General features: G+C 42.8%; 1 protein-coding gene across 5 annotated transcripts in view; it reads right to left on the bottom strand.

Annotated features, from left to right (window-relative positions):
* The window catches only part of THSD7B (thrombospondin type 1 domain containing 7B), a 484,878-nt gene that overhangs the window by 279,512 nt on the left and 182,805 nt on the right, over nt 1–22,561 (bottom strand). The window contains exon 1 of one of the 5 annotated variants that reach the window (XM_079311744.1): nt 16,549–16,678. The exons of 3 other annotated variants lie outside the window; for them this stretch is intronic. The gene's annotated coding sequence lies outside the window, so the exon portion shown is untranslated. Of the gene's footprint in view, nt 1–16,519; nt 16,679–22,561 lie in introns of those variants that run through there. One more of the 5 variants, XM_079311746.1, reaches the window with a different exon arrangement.

Raw genomic sequence — 22,561 nt, 5'->3', positions numbered from 1 at the left:
CTCTACTCTTGCTTTTTCATTTTTGCTTGAATCCTTTCAAGGCATGTTGATGGTCTATTTCCAGACAGTGCTTCTATACAGAGGGACATTTACTTAAAGCTAAGGACAGGACCTCTAGCTTTTGCATTCCCATTTATATCAACAAGAAACCTCATACTTCAGTGGGTTTCACTATTTTTCCATTTTGCATTTCATCTTTTTGTTGTGCCCAAAAAAAAAGTGGTGAGTGGAAAAAGTGGCACAGAGAATGAGGACAGAGCAGAAAAACTGTCAGTTTGCTGAGAGATCTCCACTTGGGGATGTATTTCATACACATTTGTCTTACAGAAACTAAATTCTATTACCATATTTTTTCATTAGAATAAGGATATCCATGTGTTCCAGCTTCTTAGAGGTTTTATGGACTGGGTAGGTCACATAACATCAGGTACCTGCCATTGTGACACGATTTCAATCAAGGACCAGTAATTAGCAATGAGTATTTTAAATATTTGTATTGGAATCACAGTTTCTACACAGCAAGGTACAAGATTCAGTAGAGGAGACTCCTTACACAGACAGTCAAGCACTAAAGAGATGTAGAAGGTTTTTACCCTTTGAGGCAAGGAGTAATTAAGTAATTGTTTAAATACATGAAATCATACATACTTGGATCTTCAAAGGATCAGAGAATTGCCAAGGAAGAGCCCTTTAAGGTCATCCAGTCCAACCATCAGCCCAGCACTGCCACTGCACCCCCAAACCACTAAGGCTCATCATCCAGCTCCACCTGAACACCTCCAGGGATGGTGACTCCACCACCTCCCTGGGCAGCCTCTTCCAATGCCTGAACTCCTTAACAGTGAAAAACTTTCTTCTTGTACCTAATCTGAATTTCCCCTATCTCAGCTTAAGGCCATTTTCTCACCAGCATAAATAAAAAGAAAAAGCATCATCTGTTTTAGTTGACTGGTCATGCTAACCCCTGAGTAAGAAAAATAAACTCAATTATAGTTAAAAGGTTAAATTTGTCTGCATCTTTCATCAGACTGGCCATAAACACCAGCATACTCATGAATATTCTCCACTTAACACTATGGGAAGCATCAAGAATGCAAGAGGAACACTTGACCCTCATCACATCAAGAGATCCAACACATCCCAATGACAAACCTTCCCAGGTCAACCTTTGCAAATCAACAGGCAAGTGAAGATTTTCTTTCATTTCTCCATCCAGGATTTTACTATTTCAGATCTTGCAGATAAATGACTGTTTGCATTTTGCCATTTGAACTAAGCATGATCTCTAGTTCATATATTTCTCTTTCAGCTGGCAAATCTATTGAGTGAGGGCAGCCAAAACCTGGCAGAGGGTGCCCCTTGCTGAGACCCAAGGTCTCCAGAGTGTGCAAAGGCTGAACATACACCCCAGCTGGTGCTGCCAAGGTTAGAGAATTTCTCCTACCTCAAGGATCAAGATGACTAAAAAATGTTGGTTACCAGCAATGCTCTCAATTATAGAAAACAAAACACTGGAAAGCATATTTGACTCTTGCACATCTCCAGGGAATTTATTTACAGCATCTTGTCAAAATGAAACATCAACAGTGGTGCCCTGAAAAGCAAACATTGTTTTTTTCCCATTCTCTTTAGACATTTCATGTGTTTTTCTCACAGTATTTTCCTACTGGAAACCACACTTCATTAAGTGAATCAAAGCCATCATCACCCCTTATTCAAGTATCTTCACAAAGTGCTTGCTCTCACAGCATCTATCAAGTGCAATGTTAATGATTATGGGGAGATCGAGTTTATCTTTTGGTCTTCAAGCAGGTAGTTCATCATTCAAACTTTGTACTATTGGACTATAGCTAAATGTTATCTGAAGTCCATAGTTGTCTAATTTTACTCCCATTTCTCTCTCTCTCTCCTTTCTCTCTGCATCATTTTCTCTTAGAAAAACTGGAAGCTCTTACAGATTAGGCTTCCCTACTTAAAACTGAACACATGTTATACTCTGGGCACTGCTCAAAGGCATAGCAAATATTCAAAACAAAAAAAAAAGGAAGCACATATAAAATTATTTTTAATTTATATTTTTGGGCCTGGATCCTTCTGGAGGGAAAGTATTTAACTTCTCCTACAGAGTGGTTCCAGGAAGGTAGAAACTACTGACAGTGCAATTCCCCCCACAGCAGTCCAGTAAGTGTATCTAAAGTCAAGGTTTCCTAACAATAGTTTTTTGTGAGAATTAAGACATTTTGGGATGTGAACTGTGTCTGCTGGTTAGGATTCATCTTTCACAGGGTTAAACAATGGAAGTTATTAGACTCCATACATTTTAAGCTGCATCATACAAGCTGTGTTTTCTCAGTCACAATTTTCTAATATTTTTTTAAGCACATGTTCCCCCCACACCAAACCCTATGGAAAAGTGTATGTCAGATCAGAATCTGTGCTTTTCCCAAATAATGAAGGACTCCATACACCATTCATTACAACACAGACTGTCTGTTCCTCTCTTCTCCTTTCCAGCTGCCCTTGCCCCAGACTCAGCTGCAGCAATTCCCAAAGCCTCCCAAACCCCTGCAGGCCCACACAGACTCGGAGCAGGAGTTCAAACTCAGCTCCCAGCCTTTCAAGCACTAGACACAATCTGCTCTGTTGTTCAGCAATCTGTGTTTCCCTCAAGGCTGAAGGTAGGAAAAAAGTGACATCCATAATCCTTGTGTGCTGAAGCAGATGCCTGGGAACCTCAAAGCACAGAGGATTACACCGAGTACACGACTCTGCGCTGAGCAGCGAATGTACAGACAACTCACAATATTCTGCTACAGCTTTTAGGAGATCAAGAGCAACTGTGAAGATAGAAAAATCCCTAATATCTTCTTTTCCATTCTGGTAACTGTGATTTTTTTTTTTTTTTTTTTTTTTTTTTTTTTTTTTTTTTTTTTTTTTTGTGAATCTACTTTCTTAGTACCACTCTACAACTAATGAATGAGAATCTACCAAAATCTTTCACTAAAACATTGCATAAAAATGCAAAAAGCCTTACAAATAAACCAATTATAACTTCCTCCATTCCAGCATAGTCATTCAAAACTCAACTACATGAACCTTCATTTCATGCAAGAAAATTCTTCTTGGAGAAGTCTGAATACTTCCTTCTATGCTGATGGCCCATGGACTTTGTGAGAGATACACAGAACTGTGGACACTGGTGAAAGCCAGGGAAAGAAGCAGCTTGGATTTTCTCAGGCTGTTCAAGGAAAACATAAGAGAAGGAATTATAACAAGGATTAAGCACCTGCTGGATGTGTGAGAGATGTTTTGGTGAAAGCATGTTTCACCTGCCTTGCACCAATGAAACTGCTTCTGTCCTTGCCACCACCATCTACTCTACGTAAGTGTGATTTGATTCTTTAGTGAAGGGCTTTTTACTTCTTTTCTGCATGAAGGAAGTATTGTTGCTACATCCTTTTTGCCACTCACCCAGCCCAATAGCAACACAGAACCATTTAGGCTGGAAAAGTCCTTTAATTAAATTCAAGATCAAGAATTTACAAAGTAATCAGAAATTAGTATTTGTCATCTCAGTAGGATAACCATTTTATAACCATTTATAAGATAATGATTGGAGACTCTGTTGTCTCTACTTCCTCAAAGTTTCACATCTTTGAAGAATATAAGTCAGGTTTCACTCATTATTCTAAATCATCAGTTAGAAAAGAAGAAAAGACTTTTGAATGTTCCTTTTCTTGATCTCAGAGGAGCTTATAAATATAGCTTTATTGGAAGAATTTTGGGTTTAATCTCACATCAGATAAAACTTCTCTATTTCTCTCTGTATAATTTTGAGGAAAAAAGACAAAAAGAGCATGGTCAAATCAAAAATAATGCTGTCACAGCAAAAAAATAAATTCATCATGAACTGCAAAGACCTATTGTGGCTCTTGGTGCTAAAACACAGAAGGATTTTTTCATTTATTAACACCCTGTCCTTGTTCAACAGCATACTAATGAAGTTAATCTAAAGGCTAAATTTCAATTATGAATCACAGAACCGCATCTCTGCTCCCTGATTGCTCAGATAATCTGAATTAAGCCTTCTCCTCTACAAAGCACAATGGCTGACTGCAGATAAAAGTTCCCAAACATCAAAAATATTCGGTCCAGAAGGTAAAAATCTGACAAACACCTGTTTTCACATCCATTCGATAGCTCTCTGGCAAAGTAATGATTTCTAGTAACTTGACAGACTGCTCACTCACTTAAAATATGCTGCACAGGCTTGAACAATAAAAGGAACTGCAAATGTTTAAATCTCTCAGGCTTACAGCCAAGACAAAGTCTTCAGCCAGAGTAAAAAAGGGTTTCCATTTGCTGGAATAATTTAGGAGAAAATGTTTTCCTCTTGAGTACCTACAACGTATTTGTCCTGGAACAAAACCCGAGAGATCCACCATGGAAAACCAAGATCAGGGAGAGGCTGTGCAGCACTTGACTATTAATATGCACGACTACAGACTGAAATGTGGTGCTTCATGACGTGCCAACGCAGCTCAAATAAGGAGCTGAAGCTGCAGAACTGGAAAAAAACAAAATATGAGTAATAACGACGACCTGGATCATTTGCTTCCAATTGCTTCTGCAAACAGAAGAGTGATGAAGCTCACAAAAACACCAAACCATGCTGCTCCCCCATCCAAAAGACTGATAGGGAGGAAACACTGCATATGCTTTTTAACAAGACAATAAAAGAAGCTGAAGAGCCAGCCTTTAGTTTTTAGCTGAGAGCATGAAGCACTGAAGGACTGCTCACTTTTGGTGGGAGCCAAAGAGCAGGAGGGAGCAGAACAGGGCAAGCTCTGAGCCTCAGCTTAGAGAAAACCTGGGTCCAAGACAGCAGAGCCTTCCAAATGAACTCTCAGAAGTGTTTTCAAAGTGCCTCTGATTTCCAGACAATACAGCAACTCTACAGCCAATTCCTCCACTTCTCTTGGGGAGGGAAACCTAGAAAGAATAAATGCACCACAACCAATCACTGTCTGGCCATCTCTAGGACTAAAAACTGCAGAGATTTTCTTCCAAAGGTAGGAAAAGAGAGTGGTAAATTCCTGCTTCACACACACTTTTCAGGTCCTTCCCACACTCCAAGAGTTGAGCTCCCAGACAGGGAGCTGTCCAAACTCGCTGTCATTCCACAGCATTAAAACACAGGTCAATTACAGTCAATTAATTTTTCACTGAGTAGTAAAGACTTCTTTTCCTCTTTCAAGTTAGATGAATTCAAACATACACACACACACGTTCACAGCAGCCACTGCACTGCTGAAGGCTTCTACTGGCCTGAACACAAATATTAATCAATTCTAGTTTTTTCAGGATGTAAATACAAATAGTAAATATTCTACCTCCAGCTTCAGTCTACTGGTATCTCTCTCCACTGCCTTTATCCTTTGAATACACAGCACTTAGTGGGAAGTTACCAGTGTCCAAATGATCCTAAGACAATGAAAATAAATTCTTATCATTTAAAAAAACCTTAGATATTTTTTCCCCGGATTGTCATGATATTCACAATGTTATCTGTTTTGGCAATATTGACTACTAAAACATTCATACATACCAAGAAAATCACTTGGCAATTACATCCTTCCCAAGCCTAAAATCTTCCCGTTGTCAAGAACCAAATGGGCACTTTGCTTTAGTGTTTGGCTGGATCCTGTGCAAGTTTTCCTCCGTGCCTCAGTCCTTAAATGAGCTGTTTCTCAGCAGCACACTCAGAGTTGTCAGCCTGAGCAATAGGCATGGATGTATATGCTTGGCAATATGCTTGGTGGACATTGTCATTCATGGTTTTCACCGAAATACATCTTAATTGAGCAGCAGCATTACACCACAAATGAGCCAGAAAAAAAGGCCAACAATAACGACAGACCACTAGAAATAATCTGTTGCCTTCTGGGTAAACTGCTCAATGCTAAAACTTATTATCTGTAAAAGCACCTTTTGAATCACTTTTGTTTTGCCCTGTGGAATACCTTAATGTCTCCACTGGTAATAAAATTTCTGGCTTGCAATACCACCCTGGTCTATAAGACCACAAGAGAAGGGAAGGGAAACGATGAAAACAAGGAAACACAGAAGCACTGTTATTATTAAACCTTTAAGTTACAGAGTTAATTCCAGCTAAACACTTTTATCTGCTGCACTGCTTATATGAAGTGGATGTTTTTTTCTAGAAGGAAATCTAATTTTAGAACCCGGGCATCAAACCCGTGGCCATCCATATCTGCACTGACTCCACTTCTGCTACAAGTAATCTGTTAAGCAGCACATCCCCAGCTGGGGACTGTAATTAGGGTGCAAACTGCCATACAATCCCCTTGCCAGATTGATGAAGGAGACCTCTTACAAGGTGATCCAGAAGGCAGTGTTGAGATCATTAATCATTTATCCGTCGAGGAGAATACAAAAAGCTCTGCCACCAAGAGCATTACACTGCAAAAGTATCTCCACAAAACTAACTCCTAAAAAAAACTAGTGAACTTTTAATTAAAAGGTCAGACATTAGTTACTGTATTATTTTTTTAAGTTTTAGATAAGTTCACTTTAAAAAAAAAAACCTTTATTCAAATGTCAGACAGAATTTGACCCTCCTCCTTTGCTACTCCTTTAAAAGCTTGATAATGATCAGCTCAGAGGGTTTTTAGCTCTGCAAGCAGCATCCCCAGATAGTAAACAAATATAATAGTAATCTACAGTGCAAGCTTAAATACCCTGCCAGACTGCCAATATTTCAACCTGCAACCATTTGTTTTCAGGGATCTGAATCCACAGAAAATGCAAGTATTTTCAACAATGCATAATTGCAGACACTGTTAGTACAAAAGTTCAGTCTACAGGGAGAACACCAGATCTCGAACACCTGCCTGACAAGGTCTTCACTGTCCATCCTAAGCAAATAAAACTTGGCTCTGCCAAATATCAACTGAACTTTTTTTAATATGCTTACTATAATTAAATACTTCAAGTATTTAAAGTTAAGTTTAAGCTTAAGTGTTTCCCTTCTTCATTGTTATTTGATCCAACAGGCAAGTTCACATCATCCTTAGAGAAGTCACAAAACTAGAGAGAAAAACACAAAAAGCAAGAACATTTAGGTATTTTAAGAGTGTATTGAAAGAGCTGGAAGTATTGGAAACAACTTTTTAACCATCATTTCTGTGCAATCTAATGTTTTACTTACCACACTCCATCCCAGATCCTCAGCATCTGAAGTTTTTTAGCTACACCCATCAGCTTCAGGCACACTTCACCTGAGCCCAGCCCCAGGGGAGCCAGTCTGGCAGGGTAAGGGGAGGTGAACTCCTTTCCCTCCATCCCTTGAACTACCTGGAATTTAATAGAATTGCCTAGGAGACTTCTGCTGTTTCAGAAGCAATCAAAATCTATCCTATACAACCATCTACCAGACTAACAGAAAATACATTTTCCTGTAGGATGTGCGATAGGGAGGAAACTTAATCCAAACACATCATTACCTAGTCCAACAGGATTTGCTTACAAAATCTAAAATCTATCCCAGTGAAAGAAAGCTCCTAGAAGTTAAACAAAAAATAGTCAGCAGGCAACTCCTTTTTCTTATTTTAACTGAAAAAGCCAAATCTAAATCCTTTTCAACAGATCATCAAGAAGCATGCAGGAAATCAAGAGAAGAAAAAGAAATCTGCCACCTGTGGCTATGAAGTTAAATGTAAATATTTAAAAAGCATTCTTGTTTGCAAATTAAGATAATTTCCCCTCAAGTTTCCTCATTCCCTAGACACAAAAGGGTTTTTCCTGAAGGATGCAGCAAGGGATACAAAGAAAAGGAGTAAGGAAAACCCAACAACAGTTTTAGCATCAAGTGCTTTTACAACAAGGGCTCCTTTGCAAATCTAACTGTAGATAAAACAGAGCTTTTTATTTGTTTCTTCAACACTGAGAAGTTCTGAAAAAATAAGGAAAGAAGTTCTCTGCACTGGATGGACCAAGGCAATCCTGTGTGCACTGCAACATCTCACCCTGGCCATAATATATCTTGCACTTTGATCCTGCTCAATGGAATAAAAAGTATTAAACACAACACACAACCAATGCAACACTGCAATACTTCAGTGGTTACACCCAAGTCAATTTTATGTTCATCTTATTTTGGAGTAACAAGTGAAAAAACCTGCACCCCCTCCCCTTTGTGAATCTTGCTGTATCATCCTTTACTGGCATTAATACTGCTCTCCTCCTTAGGCAAGCCCTGAAAGACTCTGATCCTTTATATCCTTTAAAGGGAGCAATTAATGCTGCTATTCAGAGTTTCTGACCTTTAACTCTCAGTCCCAGTAGTGTTATTCAGATTCTTCTTTTCAAGTTTAGCAAAAAATTGTAACTATTTGTATCTTCCTGAAGGCAGACAGGCATTAATCCTAACCTCAAATTGGAGTCCATTTTGGAAAAGTAATTTCTAAATTTTTCATTTCCAAACATGCTCCTCAGCAGGATCAACTGCTTCCCAAACTGCCTTTCCAAACTACTGCAGTTTAGATTCTGCCTTCCAGAAGCATTTTGGCAGAACATTTTGAAAATGCTTTCACATAGTTCTGAAGTTCTGCATCCCATCCTGCATTCCCCCTCACCATCCTCTGCAGGAGGATGCCTATTCCTAGGATTATTTCCAGTGAGGCCACAGGACCAAGTTCCATTTCCTTTATTCCTGCTAACACTCAACCTTCCTGCCTCACACTTTTTCCCCACAGTTTCTTACTCAGCTGCCATGTTACTCCTTTCAGAAATATTCATAAAGAGCATCCCAAAATCAAAATAATGTATCTACTATTTACTGTCTTCATCTGATCTGTATTTTATATTGTTAAACACAGAGGCTGATTTGATGACCTGAAAAACCAAGAGTGTGTGTCATGTTCAGAACTGTCCCACAAAGCATCTTGCATTTTCTATTCAAAGAGTAATTAACGTAAGTGGTCTTTTACAAGGTGGCCAACACCTCATACATATATCCCAAAAGAAAAAAAGAAATATATATATATCCTGTCCATCTAAATTTGAGCCCTGTCTCAAATTTAAAAAATAAATAAATTAATAAATCTGATTATTCTAGTCCATCAATACCTTTCTGCTTTAAGCCATCCCCTGATAAGAAAGTCATTACAGCTCATCTGGAAGACTGACAAGCTGATATTTCTCTAGACCCAGAGAAAGGGTATTCCACAGACAAGACTCTTCCAAACAGCCAGGGGAAAAAAGTTATACCTATTTAAACAGAGAGCAAGACAGGCTCAGCTAGAGCTGCACGGGGAAGGGGCAATCAACTTGACAGTAAATGTAATTAGTGTTATAATTCCTGCCAAAATTAGACATGATATAAGCAGATATAACAAACGAATTTGACATGATATATTACCATTGATATTCCTAAATATATAGAGGCTTTTTGAAGGATGGGAATAGGGTTTTACTGATTTTAAGGAAAAAAAAAAACAAATCCTGACAAGCCTGCATCATGTCTGTCTCCATCCTGTTGCTCATTAAAGTTTACCTCTCCTTTCTGGCTCCTATTTCCTTCACAGTCAAAGTGGCACAAAACATCCTTTTTTTGATGCAGTTAACTAAAACTGAAGTTGCATCATGTCTCCTTTTCACGTCTTTTCCTCCCTCCCTGCCAATCAGAGGCTCCAAGCCATTTGCTTTCTGAACACATTCACAGTCCAAATCCATTCCTGAACACCAGCTCACTTGCTGCCTCTCCTGCTTCCACTGGCACTCACCAAAACCCCCTCCCATCCCATCACAGCTCCATCCCAAATTGTCATCTTCTCTTGGTTGTCACTCACACTTCTCCCTGGTCCCAATACCAAATTTCAATAGAATCATGGAATGGTTTGGGCTGGAAGGGACCTTAAGATGATCTCACTCCAACCCCCTGGTGTGGGCAGGGACATCTTCCACTTGATCAGGTGGCTCAGAGCCCCATCCAGCCTGGGCATAAAACCTCATTTACACCAGATACCAAAGAAAAATCATTCCCAGCTCTGCCCCAAAGAAGCAACAGGAAGACAGAAATCCTCAGTGCTCAGAACATGATTTAGCTACTCTGTTAATAATAAAAATAAAAAAAATTAAATTAGGAAAAAAAAGTCCCACACAGCCCACACCTCCCTCCCCAAAAGAAAAAAGAAATGAACTAGAACTGAATGCTCATTTTGTTTTTGCCTCTGCTAGAAATCAACACTAAAGCTTTCATTTAATCAGCCAAGTTTCATTACAGAAAAATTATGGCTTCGTTTCAGGGAAATTTAACCTTTTGTTTATTTCGTTTCAATTTCCATTTTGCATCAAAGTTTTACTTAAAAATACATTGCAATGTCTAGACAAATTTTCCAAATTCCCACATCATCTGACTTCTGAGACAGTGACCTTTCATGAGCAATGTGCTCTTCAGGGACCTCCCCAACCTTGTGTCTTCCCCAGCTGGAAGCTCTGGGCTGCTTCATTTCCTGCACACCTGGACGTGCCACCAAAGTACTTGAGATGGAAAAAATCTAGGCCAGGCAGAGGTATTTATGACTTTTTTTATGATGGAAAGTTTAAAAATTACCTTACCCCAAGAAATAAGTCTCTAACTGGACTTGTCTTTGCTGTTGCAGCAAACACTGAGCATATTGCTGTCCATCTCCTGACGAATTACTCTCTGGGAGAATACAAATCATCTGTGCTAAGCTTCAGAAAGGCTCAGGAAGAAAGCTCTGTTTCAACCCACAAGAGACAAAAAGCCAGCCACAAAACAGGCTCCATCCCAGTGGAGAGCCTCCCCTGCTCATAAACAGGTGTTTTAATCCCATTCATTAACAGCAGGATTGTGCCCAACGTTGTTGTGCCACATCCTCAGGTTGCTCTTCCATCCTTTACAGTTGGTGCTGTGGGTGTATTCTCTGCTTTATTAACAGTAATTTAATTCCATATATATTCCTACACAGGACAGCTGATTTTTCTGACTGTTCCACATTTCACAAGAGAGAACACAGATACATTTTCAAACAGCAAAACAAGACATGCACAGATTAAAAAAAAAAGAAACACCAGAAAAAATCCTATTGTGTGTTTCTATAAGGATGACTTTGTAAAATGAAGTTTGCCATGACTGTCAAGCCTCCCACCACCTAAGTTTTCTTTCCTGAATAAACACCACACACTAAAAATTGATGCTCCATAAACTGCACCATTGCTGGAGAAAATGGCAATGGCAGAGAGTGCTGCTTCCTCCTTTACCAAAGGTGTATATCGTGTTTACTACAGAAACATGAAATCAATTACAGAATCATAAATATTTGCAGCCTACAGTTCTCAGAAGTGTCTCAGAAGGCATATGTTAATGCCCAGGAGTCATTTCCCCCACACTGCAGTGCCCTCAGGCTCTCTGCTATCTGCTGACATCAATTTGGCAATGAAAACCCCCAGCAATTCAGTTAAAATAGGTACTTAAGCAAAGATAAAAACACTCATCTAAAGACTCAGTACCACTGTCCTGCTACACATGTACAAAAATTATATTTATATATATATATATATATATATACACACACACAGAGTTATATATCCCACTGTGTGCTGTGGCGACTTCTGCTCTCCACAAATCCCTGCTGAACACACAGAATCCCACACTGCTGTCACCATGTGCTGAAACAATGCCAATGTGAATTACCAGTTATTGTGGGAGATGGATCAGAAACAGCCACAATTATACCTAACAAGTGAAGAGATTGTTTCATTTATCTTTCTTTTGGAAGGCTATGCCAGTCTGACAGAGCCAAATGGCACATAGTGTCTTTCTGTCCATTCCTGGCAACCTCAAAACACAAAAGGAATTCCCCCTCGCTCCTAACAAGGCTGGGATCAAAAGTTTGACACATTAAGTTATCCCACCTCAAATCTTGCAAAAATACCCACTATTCACTATCAGAATATTCCTTTCCTGCAAAAACATTTTCTGTTTAAGCAACTGAGTCTAAAGAGTGACCATTTCTCCACTTTCTTGTATAATTAAATACCTTTAAATGTGCATTTCACTTGTAAAACCCTTTTCCCTCTCTCATGCTTCATTCTACTCTTTCAGGTCCCCTCACTGCAGTGTAAATGGGTTTGCCCTTTATCAACAGGGAGTCTGCTCAAGGCACACTGGAACCACTACAGGGATCAGACAGCAGCTTATCTTGTGTGTGATTCCTTCCCCACCTGCCTGGGACATGCATGGACAGCACACATCACACACACATTATGGCCCTACATCAGTAACACAGCTTTTTGTTTGGTTTTTTTGGTGGCCCTTGAACCTCTTTCCTTACCCATTCCATGCACTTTCTCTAAACAGCTGCCTGCTCTGAGCACAGGTGGTGTAGGAAAAAAACCCAACCCCCTTTTAAAGCAGTCACCTTATTTTCAGACACAAATATGAGCATCAGCTAGATAGGACTGAAAAGAAAAACCAAGATGCTTTTCCAAAAAACATTAGAGGATTTTGTTTCAACTAGAACAAAAGCTTAACAAATAAAAATCATAATAGAAAGTGCAACTAAAAGCATTCCCAACAAAAACGATGCAGCATGTCCTTAATACTCAAGTGTTTTAACTAAATACAACAAAAGTACAAAAGAATGCTTAAAGATGACTCAATAAGGAAGCATTCAAAGCAGAAAGAGCACTACCAGCATGTTCTTGATAAGCTTGCCAGTCCAAAGCACAGTATTATTTTGCTCCTGTGTCCCAAACCAGACTGCAGACAGTGGGCATTTGTGCTTAGACACAGAAGTAAGGTAGGACAGGTCACCAGTGACTCAGAGGCTGAGGCTCTGCAGCTTCAGAGAGGGAGCAGAGAAACCTGCCTTCCTTCAAGAGTTTCTGCTTCTAAATGACCCACACAGCTCTCATCCTCTGGCACAAACTCTTGAACTGTTCTTTTTTACCTTGTTCAAACAAACAGCATTTGTTTTGTTTCTGGTGCTTTATCTGCTTCCCCTCCCACAGCACCCACTTCACCCTGGAAGCAGCAATGGATGAGATGGGATGCCCAGCTTCCAGAAGGAGCCCAGCATCCCTCAGCTCCATCTTGGTCTCACCTGGCAATCACATCCCCATCTCACACCACACCTTCACACTTACTTCACATTGCATCATACTGGGACAAATAACAGAAAAGCTGGAACACAACCTCCATTAAAAAAAACAGATCAATATTTTTAAAATTCAGATAAAGCACTGAAGTGATGTGTGGGCAAAACCTGAACAGTGTGGAAGGACTCAGAACACACAGAGAAACACACCACAACTGCACAGAGTTTGGCCATGAAGTCTGATGCCATTGTATCAAAAACTCAGTTATAACAAGGCATGACAGCCCATCCACAGCTTCTCAGCTTCGCTGGTTTAGAGCAAAAACACACAAGCTCTCACCCCTAGGCAGCCCCAGCAGGACTCCTGATCCTCAGCTGCACCCAGCAGCACCAGAGCCTGTGAACTGCTGCCAGGAACAGACAAATTTTCATTTTCTATTATCTTAACAAACCACAGAGCAGCTCTGTCTTGTGAAAACAATGCTTTCTCTCACCGTACTGGAACAAACCCCCTGAAATTCACTAAAGTTTCTGAAAACTGACAAGCCAGGCATCGTTTCTGCGCACACTTTGAGGCAGTCCATCGGGACAGTTTCCCTCACCTACAAAATGCCTCGAGAAGTTGCCAAAACCAGCTCTGTGTCAGGCAGCTCAAGCAGACAGGTCCCTGCTTTCCCCATCCAGCCCATCCACAGCACTGAGCACAACCCATTAAAGCACAGCATACACTTCTAATGGAGAATAAAGAACTTACCTCCCTGAACAACAGCCTGGAGGCATTTCCATCACCTCTTTAATCTGCAATAGCATCCCTGTTGCTCAGCTTTCAAAACCCACTTGAGTTAAGGTATGGGGTGCCAGCAGCGGTGCAGGGCAGGGAAGCAAAGCAGACACAGGTACTCGTGATGCCAGTGAAGCACTGTCAACTCAGGGTAATTTATTGTTTGGTAATTTCTTATCCCACTCTTTGCTTACAGCCTGCAAAGCCAGGCAAGCTTAGTTGCCTTGGACACCTGGGTGAAACCATTCACATCACACCTTCCACCACAACCCCCCTGCTCACCTGCCAGCAGGAAATCAAAAGCTTCCAAAGTACAGCCACCATCTGGGTTTCCCACTGCCCAAAACCACTCTTACACAGCTACCTTTGTGCTATTATTCAGCACTGAGCTTGGCACAGCATACCTGGCACACTTCTCCTGCCCAGCTCGGGCTCCTCATGTGCTCTCCTCTGCTCCCAGCCACTGGGGCAGCCGCTGCCGTGCCCAAACACTAAAGGAGAAAGCATCTAAACAGGTACAAAAGGGCACGTAAGACAACAAATACTGGCTAGGTAAAACATAAATTACATTAAGGAGCAAGGAGACCCACGGGAATCCCCATTTCTCACTCACATACCCAGAAGTTCTGTGGCAGCTGCAGGAGCAGCCCGAGCGCCTCCACCAGCGCAGCGATCTTATCGGAGAGGCTTTCCAGGGAACACACATCCCTGGAAAGCAGGCTCCACAGATACAGTTTTCCTGAATATCATTACTGATCCAGAAGTAATGAAATAGCAGATAATATGGCCCCAGGGTACAAATCAACCACCTACCCTAATGCATACAGATGGAGCTTAACAGCTCTTTTGGTCTTCCATTACCAGACTGAAATGGGATCTTTGAAACACCATTGAGGCAAAGCAGAAGAGAAAGTTTACTAATGAGTGATGTTTACTTCTGATTGTTCAGAAAATGCTTTTCGATGCTGTGAAAAAAATCCTCCGTTTTCACCTAGGAAGATGACTAGACACAGCTTCCCCTCACGGAGGCAAGATAAAAAAAGCAGAGTGTACAATCTCCTGCTCTTTCCTTGTGTTGCAGAAAAGACTGCTGAGAACAGACTCTCGATAATTTTCGTAATAATTAACAATGAAAACTTTATCCAGTCCTACCAAAGCAAGCAGCAAAACCATCACAACTTACAGCAGGGTCATACTCTCCTTGTTGATGTTCGCAGCAGTAAAAGCAGCAACTTCCACAACGCTCTAAAACCAGCTCGGCACTATGTAAAGTACAGGCAGGCACAGAATCCCCCCGCTTCCATCCTTAGGGAAATTCAGCACTTAACACCCTGAGCCTGCCCCTGCAAAGACACAATGCTGTGCATTCTGAGCTGGTCCCAGCCCCACGGACCAGCCAAGAACCAGCAAAGCCCTCGCACACCCCAACACAGCCATACCTGCCTTCCTTGGGATGTACCCCTGGACTCCAGCACCTCCCTTTAACCCCATCTTTCACCTCTGACACTACCTAAATTCCACTGGAATCTTTTCGGAAACTAACGAGTTCACTACTTTTTTCAATCAGTTTCCCGAAAGTTTGAAGATTTCACAATTCAAGTTGAGCAGACATGCAAGGCACCTGTGTGACACGAGGCACAAACTGCAGCAGCTCTCTGCCATCACATCCTCTCACAGGTACCTTCAGTGGTACCCATTTCTAACAGGTAGATCATGCCACTCACCTGCACACACAACAGACATCTCCTGCACAACTTCTTCCAAAAAATTACGCTCTCAGGCAATCAATTCTTTAAGTTGATTTTCTGTTTTCATTAGAGGAATTAACCAATATTTTTCAATCACATAGAAGAACTGGAGGCAGTGGTCAGCAAATACTTTTTATGACCCTCATCTATTCTTTTAAAAGCCTTCTACAGAAACGCTCAGGCAGGCACAGGAGTGGGAGGGAGACGAGGAGGAGGAAAGGAACAGCATTACAGAGTCCTCATCATCTCTTCACATAAATAAAGTCCAAACTCTATACGGTTTGACCTTGAATGAATAATAACACAAAAAACAAATAGAAGGACGAGAACAAATTAAGAACGAACGTTCAAAGTAATGAATGGTTAATGAAGGACCGTATAAGCGTTTTCTTTAAAAACACCGACTGAAGAATGGACGGAGGGAAAAAGACACCCCAAGCACATTGCGATGCTGTGACTGGCGGGGGTGGGCAGGTGGAAAAGTAAAGGTTTAGAGGCGAACCGGCGCGACACAGAGCGCAGACCGAGCCCGCCCTGCCCGCGGCAGCCGCGCTACTTTGAGCGCTGCTCGGCGGAGCGGAGTTGGCGGCGGTGCCCGCACCGAGCCCGCACCGAGCCGCCGCCCGGCCCCATCCCAACTTCACCTGTCTCGGGCTGCTCCGCCCTGCCCCGCTCCTCCCGCGGGGGCAGCAGCCGGACCGGCGCAGCGAGACGCGGCCAGCAGCGAGACGGGAGCGCTCCCAAAACCGCGCTAACTTCTCCCGCGCGCCGCGACCCGGCGGGTCCGTTTGTCCGTCCATCCACGCACCCACACCCCGCCCGCGGAGCCGAGCCCCCGGACCCACCCTCTCCCCCGGCAGCGGGGCGGCCGCACCTCCTGGCATCCCGGAGCGCGGCATGGAGCGCGGCGCGGCGCGCTGCGGCGGGAGCTGTGCGGAGCCGGAGCCGGAGCCGGAGCCGGCGCCGCGGGCGAGCGGGGCGGGACGGGCGCGCAGTCCCCGCTCGGCCCCGCGGCGCGGAGGGGCCGCGGGCGGAGCGAAGATGGAGGAGGCGCGGCCCTGCCCCCGCAGCCCGCGCGGGGCGGCGCGGCGCGCCAGGCGCCCTCTGCCGGGCGGCGGCGGGACAGCCCGGGCGCTGAGGGGAGCCCGAGAGTTGCTCGGGTGCACGCGCCGAGGGTTTGGCTAAAAACGCGCTACAAAACTAGCCAAAGCTGGGTTTCAGTTCTGTGCTTGCCCCACAGCGAATTCCCAACAGCGCCTTCTCACCGAGCTCCTCGTGCTGCTCGCCATGCAGTGCTGAGGGTGCTTGCAGCGCTTCCGCAACAACTCCAGGTAATCGCAGAATTGCTGAAGCGATTGGGCTGGAAAAGCTCTCTGAGATCATCGAGTCCAAGCTGTGATCGATCATCCCCTTGTTAACCAGCCCAGGGCACTGAGTGCCACGCCAGGCTTTCCTCAAACACCTGCAGGGACGGTGACTGCCACCTCTCCCGGCAGTTCCAATGTAATCACCCTTTCTGTGAAGAATTCCTCCAAATATCCAACCTCAAGGTTCCCTGGCACGGGTTAAAGCCATGTTCTCTCGTCTTGTTACCCTGAGCAGAGCCCACCCACACCTGGATGCTCCAGGTGGGAGTTGTAGAGCTGAGCTCCGCTCTGCGCCTCCTTTTCTCCAGGATGAGCCCCCACAGCTCCCCGAGCTGCTCCCCATCACCCTGATCTGCACAGCCTTCCCCATCACCCTGATCTGCACAGCCTTCCCCATCACCCTGAGCTGCACAGCCTTCCCCATCACCCTGATCTGCACAGCCTTCCCCATCACCCTGAGCTGCACAGCCTTTTCCAGCTCCCTTCCTTCCCCATCACCCTGATCTGCACAGCCTTCCCCATCACCCTTCCCCATCACCCTGATCTGCACAGCCTTCCCCATCACCCTGAGCTGCACAGCCTTCCCCATCACCCTGAGCTGCACAGCCTTCTCCATCACCCTGAGCTGCACAGCCTTTCCCAGCTCCCTTCCTTCCCCATCACCCTGAGCTGCACAGCCTTTCCCAGCTCCCTTCCTTCCCCATCACCTGATCTGCACAGCCTTTCCCAGCTCCCTTCCTTCCCCATCACCCTGATCTGCACAGCCTTCCCCATCACCCTGATCTGCACAGCCTTTCCCAGCTCCCTTTCCCATCACCTGAGCTGCACAGCCTTTCCCAGCTCCTTTCCTTCCCCATCACCCTGATCTGCACAGCCTTTCCCAGCTCCTTTCCTTCCCTGGACACCCCCAGCCCTTCCTGAGATGAGGGGCCACAGCTGAACACACAATCACCATCTTTGCCCAAGGAACACTGGTCCCATTTAGTTTCAAATTCATCTAAGTCATAGTTTTGAGGGAAGTAATTAGTGCAAGAGATCACCAAACTGGCGGAAGCCCTCGATTAAGGAGGGAACATTTATTGATTGCATGGAGGATACTGAATCCATCACTTTTTAAATACATGAAGTGAATGTTCTCAGTTCAGAGATCTGCATTATTCAAAAATTCAAATAGCCATTATTCTGCAGAACTTTTTTTTCTTTTTTTTTTTTTCTTTTTTATTTGCGACCCAGTCATTAAGTTTAAGAGTTTTTCAGGAAAAATTAATGCATATACCCAACTCAGACAGTAAGAGGTGACTGTATGCACAATGAAATTACTACAGTATCTATTCCTGCTTTTCATACAGTTCTTATTTCTGTTAAAGAACAGAACATCCTTTGTATGTTAAAGAACCCAGGGGATAACCTATTCAGGTTTTGAAAATGTTCAGGTTCACTTGGACATTCTCCATTTAACAAGAACAACACATATATTATTTTAATGAACATGGTTGCATCATCTATGATCCTGATTATAGAACAATTAAATCTTCATGCGAGGATTGTTCGCATCATTTACAAACTCAAAATGAAACCAGAACTTTGTTTTGCTCAATGCTGTTTAAAAATCACTGTTTCTACTTTCAGAGAATTCTACTTTACAAAGATGGGAGACAGAAGAGTAGAAATGAAGGCAGAGAGATGTGATGATACGTATCATAGATATGAAATCCTGATCAGAGATTGAAACATGAATTTCCTGGTTCCAGGTTCAGCCTCTCTCATTGCTCTGATGAATTATAAAATCCTGGACATTTGCTGGGGAAGGACAGGTCACCAGAGATTGCACACAGCTGGTCAGGAGTGTTCCAACCTAAGTTTTGTGAGAAAATTTGTATTTGTCAATGTGGAAACACTTGGTCAAAGAGGATTTGTTTTAAGATTTTTTTTCCTTGGCTTTTTCCCTGGTCATAGAGCCCTACCCCAAGAGTGAGTGGCAGAGGGCACCCACCAGGGCTGCACTAGCCCCAGCTTCACTGGTCTCTTGTTTCCATTGAAAAAAAAATTTAAAGGTCTCATTTTTGTCTGACACAGGCAAAAAGACACCTCTTGAAATGTCAGGAGTTTTTCACAAGTGACACTTCCCTTTTTCCTGACTGGCTCTGGACTACAGGCAGGTACACTCTCTTTGCCTTCTCACAGCCCTTGTGGTGTTGTCTGCTAAGAATAGCCACATTTTGCCCCTCATGGTTAACCTGGAATTGAAGCATATGGGAAACTGCAGTGCTGCAATTCTTAGCTTAATTTGCCAATGCAGAGTTTGCATTAATGCAGCTAATCCAGCATCTGGATATGGGAGCCTGAACTCCTCCCTGAAGCCCCAAGAGTAGCACTGATGAAAAGAAGAAGCAGCACAAGAGGGCAAGAGAGTCCTCGCAGTCCTCCAGCCAGCTGAGTGCCAGCTCCCCTCATCACACACATTTTGGCTTTGATTCTCCTCCTTAGGACTTTCCCTTTCCTCAAAAACATGGATTGACTGTCTATACCTAAAAGATGTGTAGGAAATAAATATGGGGTGAATATGCAGAAAATACATTCGGTAAACCTGATTTTCTCAATTTGAATAGAAAGGCTGAAGAATGAGACCAAGAAGCAGCAACAGGAAAATAAAAGCACAAAAACAGAGTGGAAAGAGCTCAAAACTCAGAGTAACCTGTAAGGCTGGGTTTTAGCCCAGGTCACTCATTGTCCCTTCATGTTTCTGCTGTGATCCTCTTGTTACAAGGATCTCACCTGCTTGGTGGGGCTCAAAGAAAGAAAATTGGTACCTGAGTGCTGTGGGGCCTGGAAGGTTTAAGCCTTGCTCTTGCCTATGGATGACTGGCCCAGCCTAAGAAGGGAATAACAAAGCTGCTTGAATGACAGCTTGGATCAAGTTCATAATGACCTGGTTTGTACAGGCCAGGTGTTATGTAGATTGGAGCTTGTTATTGTGAAAAATTTTGGCAAGGCTCACGATGGAACAGCCAGCTCCAGCAGAGCTGGGCAGAAAGCCACAGACTACAGGCAGGTCCATCTTCAGCAAGATGGGCAAAGCAGCCACCTCCTCCTGTACTCAGTACCATGGGGACCTGAACCAGCCTGCCTGCACAGCATCTGGAATAAAGCTCATGCAGGAACAGAGAACAGTTTCAAAACATGGCATTCCAGGCTTAAAAACAAAGAGGTAATCTTGCATAAAAACATGGTGCCAAGTTTTTGTCTGCCTCTCAGGGAGCAAAGATTCAGAGCAAAACGGTACAAGCCACCCACTACAGCGTTAATGGAAAGTGAGCAAACTGTTACACAATGTCCCTAGCAATGTATTCTGCATTTGTTACTAAGTCTTTCATAATACTTTCATAATTCACTTTTTATGTTACCTAAAAGTAGTTACTAGAGTAATGTGGATGAAGAGCTGTCGAAATTAGGGCTCACCTATGATTTGTTCTCTCAGTCTTTATCATTAATATGCACACTATGATTTGTTACTGAAGCTAGTTGGACTTAAATTTTATTCTTTCTGTAGATGGTCATTTTTTTTTCAAAAGAGGAAGATTAAAAAGAAAAAACTTAGGGAAAGTGTCTTGGGTGCAATTTTTGTAATAATAATTAATGTGGAACTCAGGAAATAGGGACTCTTTTCATCAATATTCAGCATTTATTCCCGTGCTCCAAGTTAATAAAAGGGACTGTACAAATCAGAGCAAAGCCAGTTAGACTAATAGATCAGGTTTCTATTTTTCTCATAGTGAAAACTTTGTAAGTGTGGTCATAGTGATGTTTTAACACTGTACCACAAAAGCTGGTACAACTCAGAAGAAGAAATCTGAACTATGTGAGCTTTACCAGGATATTCATAACTTTGCCAAATAAATGACAGTTTTTTCCATATGAAGAGTATGTTGTATCAGTTTTCATACTGCACCATGGCAAAGCAGCAGAAAGCCAAGCAGATAATGAAAGGCTGACACAATGGATTAGCAGTCCAAAGGCACAGCTTTAGATAAGTGTTACATGCAGGCCAGGGACAGAGTAGGAGTGGTTAGCTGGGCTTTAATGCTCCATGAAAAGGTTGGTTATGAGGAGTTTTATAAACCTCTCACTGTTCCAGAACTTACACTGAGATTTAGAAATTATTTTTAATAGTCTATTACAACCTAGGATCATGAGAAACTGAAAAAAGAAATTATCCTCTCGTCCTTAGGGGCAGTGCCTCAGAAATCGATGTTAATGAACAGACTGCAGCATAGGGAAGCTTGCATTTCCCCTGCTGCACCAATTTTGTGCATTCACAAGGGACATTGCAAGTGCCATCATGTGCAATTAGAATCAGGGAAGGGGAAAAAGGGTATCATTCATTCACACTTCTCATGGTGTCATTTCTCTGTGGCAGATTTAACAGAGATTAAACAGGCATTCAGTTTAATGCTGGTCCTATTAAGGACCAAGCGTAATTTATTTTTAATTATGGAGTTATCAAGACACCAGCATAATTGATGGCAGCCCTGTTGTGATCATATCCTTAGATGATGACTTCTTTAGCAACAGAAGAAATGCATTCAGGCAGGATATTCATCTTTACCAACATTCTAGTTAGAGCACACCTCTCTGAATAGATCCAGCCAGTGTTAATGTTGGATCCCAACCCACCACCCATTAGTGAATTCAATACCCAAATCCCAGTGTGCATCCCTGCCTGAACCTGAAACAACTTCTGAGCCAGGGCTTGAAATCAATCCTCCCAGTGGCACAGACCTGCAGGGGCTGATCAGCACAACAGCCCCCTTTTCCCCACAACCTGTCACTTCCTATTCTGCTCCACCCAACTGTCCCACAAATGGGGAGTGTTTCTCAAGGCACACAAAGCTCCTTTTTACACAACCTTACTGTACACCATAGTTCAAGGCACAGGTAGTAGAGGGTGTAAATTGGAATAATTTGTCTGTTCAAATATCAAGATCATGTTAAGTGTTATTTTTGAGGATGCAGGATCAGACCTTTTGATGCCAGTGATGGGTTGAAGAAGGAGGAACACTCACCGAATAAATAATCACTACAAATTAAAGCACAGAGCAGAACTCCTACAAAAGACCAATTACTAGAGCCCCCAGAGCTTAAAACTGTGATACCCTTGTTAATGTCTGATGAAACACGACAGTTGTATTTGTGAGTAAGAGAGAAAATCCTTTTTAAGTGCTTGGTTTGCAGGTTAAAGAAAAACATGAGTAGGGTGCAGCAAGAAGAAACACATCTGCCACCTATTCACCAGCCATGGCAGGGCAAGAAAAGCAGCGATGGAGGCTCTTCACAAGCTATTAACCTTTCCTGATTGGAGTCTTGCTTTACAGAAGGAGCAGCAAGCACCTACTCAAAGAAGGGTCTCCCTGCAAATAGTTACTGGCAATAATTTAGCAGCTGGGCACCTGTCAGTGTTAAGGTTTTTTGTCCCGACACACTGCTAGTAGAAAAAGTGGTAACAAGAGATAAAGAAGGCTC

The sequence above is a fragment of the Erithacus rubecula genome (genome assembly GCF_903797595.1).
Source record: "Erithacus rubecula genome assembly, chromosome: 8".
Classification (NCBI taxonomy): Eukaryota; Metazoa; Chordata; class Aves; order Passeriformes; family Muscicapidae; genus Erithacus; species Erithacus rubecula.
The sequence above is the reverse complement of the archived record's forward strand: the minus strand, read 5'-3'. Positions and strand labels throughout refer to the sequence as shown.